Source organism: Mustela nigripes, chromosome 12, assembly GCF_022355385.1.
Source record: "Mustela nigripes isolate SB6536 chromosome 12, MUSNIG.SB6536, whole genome shotgun sequence".
NCBI lineage: Eukaryota > Metazoa > Chordata > Mammalia > Carnivora > Mustelidae > Mustela > Mustela nigripes.
The window spans coordinates 158,343,705-158,346,618 of NC_081568.1; positions in this window are offsets into that span (position 1 = coordinate 158,343,705).

Below are 2,914 nucleotides of genomic sequence, written 5' to 3' on the forward strand. Positions count from 1 at the left end.
ATAGAATATTTTATATCTCTCTGCTTCTCTAACATTTATATGATATAAACTATTCTATGGTGCTTTATCTTACTCATTTTTTATCTTTTTCTTTTTCTCTTTTTTTATTTTTTGTGTTTAAAACTTTCTAATTCTAGATAGGTATGTAAATTTAATAACATGTATGTAAACTTTGCCTCTTAAATGTCAAACATAATCGTGATAAAAACAATGTATAAGTCTAAATAGAACAAGTTTCAAAGGCAGAATGGGGAATAACATAGATCAGGACCCTTTGAATAGAATGGCCAGTCACTTAATAGGAGGAAAAGAAAAAGATAAAAAATGAGTAAGATAAAGCACCATAGAATATTTTATATCTCTCTGCTTCTCTAACATTTATATGATATAAACTATTCTATGGTGCTTTATCTTACTCATTTTTTATCTTTTTCTTTTTCTCTTTTTTTATTTTTTGTGTTTAAAACTTTCTAATTCTAGATAGGTATGTAAATTTAATAACATGTATGTAAACTTTGCCTCTTAAATGTCAAACATAATCGTGATAAAAACAATGTATAAGTCTAAATAGAACAAGTTTCAAAGGCAGAATGGGGAATAACATAGATCAGGACCCTTTGAATAGAATGGCCAGTCACTTAATAGGAGGAAAAGAAAATAAGATCGTAACTTTCATGGAGGTGGGAGGAGGATTTCTTCACTGACATCACATGTGAACAAACTCTATGCAGTATATAGTATTTTATCTTAAATTTTATTTTAGAGCCAAATGATACCAGACTTTTAAGGAAGTCTCCCACAAGAAATAGGAATTGTCATGTATTTGTGTACATAAACACAGACATATTCACAAACATACACTCATACACAAATATAAAATGAGCCAAAAAGTTCGGGAAAATGCAGTAAGATTTTTTTAATGGGATTTGTATGTTCAAAGAATTATGAAATTCTATTAATTCACCATATAAATACCACTAGATAAATAAAAGGAAATGAGTATAAAAGAAAGTATATTACAAATAAATATAAATATAGACATATATGAAAAATGATAACGTGAATGGATTTTATTTATTTACTTTTAGACAGAAAGCATGTGCTAGTTGGGGGATGGGTTGAGGGAGAGGAAGAGGGAAAGAGAAGCAGGCTCCCTGCTGAGTAGGGAGCCTGACACAGGGCTCCATCACAAGACATTGAGATCATGACCTGAGTTGAAACCAAGAGATGGATTCTTAACCAGGAGAACCACACAGCCATGCTGTGGATTAAATAAAAGATTTAAAGACATGGCGGAGAAAAAAAGATTACCACTGTTAAAAGAAAACAACAACAAATCATGAAAGATGTTCATTTTGAAAAATTTGGAGAACTGGAGAATTAATATGCAGGAACATATGTTGCCTATTGTCATTCTTATAAATATATATACCAAAATAATTATGGAATTAAGAAAACATCTTGTGGGTGCCTGGGTGGCTCAGTGGATCGAGCCATTGGCTCAGGTAATGATCCCAGGGTTATGGGATCAGGTCCTGCATTGGGCTCTCTGCTCAGAGCAGATCCTGCTTCCTCCTCCTCTCTCTCTCTGCCTACTTGTGAACTCTGTCTGTCAAGTAAATAAATAAAATCTTAAAAAAAGAAAACATCTTGCAATAAAATATTTTTTTTATTTTGCAATATTTATATTGCAGGATGTTTTCTTAACAATTCTAAATGTCTCCTTGAGAACATTTGCTAAAGATTCTCAATATTACCTATAAACATATGATGCTAAAAATGTCTTGAAAGAGATAATAATAGCAATGATGAGAAATAAGAACAAGGAGATTATATTCTATATATAGAAATAGTAACTAAAATATCACATTTTATAGAAATTTATATTTTTTGTATCTCAGGAATATATACTAGAAGATGCAACAATGCTGTCAATATTGCCATTCTAAACACAATATGGGATGTCACTATTTTGAAAGGATGTGGAAAGGGAAAATGAGTTGGATGTAATTATTCATGAGGGGTTATTTCTTCATCCACAGTGGCTAGAGTGATGAGTCAATAGGTGGTACTTGATATTTAGAACTTACTTATTAAAAATAAACACATTGGTGGAAAATACAGGTAAATAGAAACAAAAAGTGATAAAATAATGTGAAATATTGTCTTTGGAGATCAGAAATAGTGAGTAATGGAATCATACACTACGAGGTGTTGAGATCATGTTCCTACCTTACTTGAGTAAAATACTAAAGTAATACAAAATCTGTGGTACAGTAAAAAATGTAACTCACAATATCATTCACAATTCAACCATCATTCTTCTCAATGGTGAAAACTGAAAACTCTCCCTCTAAAATCAAAAACAAAGCAAGAATGCCACTGTGTAACTTCTAATCAACATTATAATGGAAATATAGTCAGAACCTTTAGGCAAAAATCAAAACAAAACAAAATAATTCAAATCAGAAATGAAGAAGTAAAACTATCTTGGTTCACAAACATCATTAGGTTATAGGTACAAAATTTTAAAGAGTCTACAAAAATATGCTAGAACTAATAAATTTAGCAACGTTTCAGGACGAAAGAAAATTGTACTTCTATATACAAATAAAGTACATTCATAAGAATTGTTTTAAAAAGTGTAAATTACATTTACAATGCCATCCAAAACCATAATATCTTGGAAATATTCTTAAGAAGGGGAAGAAATTTGTGCAATGAAATTCACAAAACATCACTGAAAAAATAGAAGAGACAAATAATTGAACAGAAACATCCTGTGCTCATGGCTTGCTAACGTTGATATTGTTAAAAGGCCAATGTTACCATAAGCAAACTACAGATTTAGTGAATAAACAGTAGAATTACAGAGTCTATGTATAGAATCTGTAATAGAATATATATCATCCTC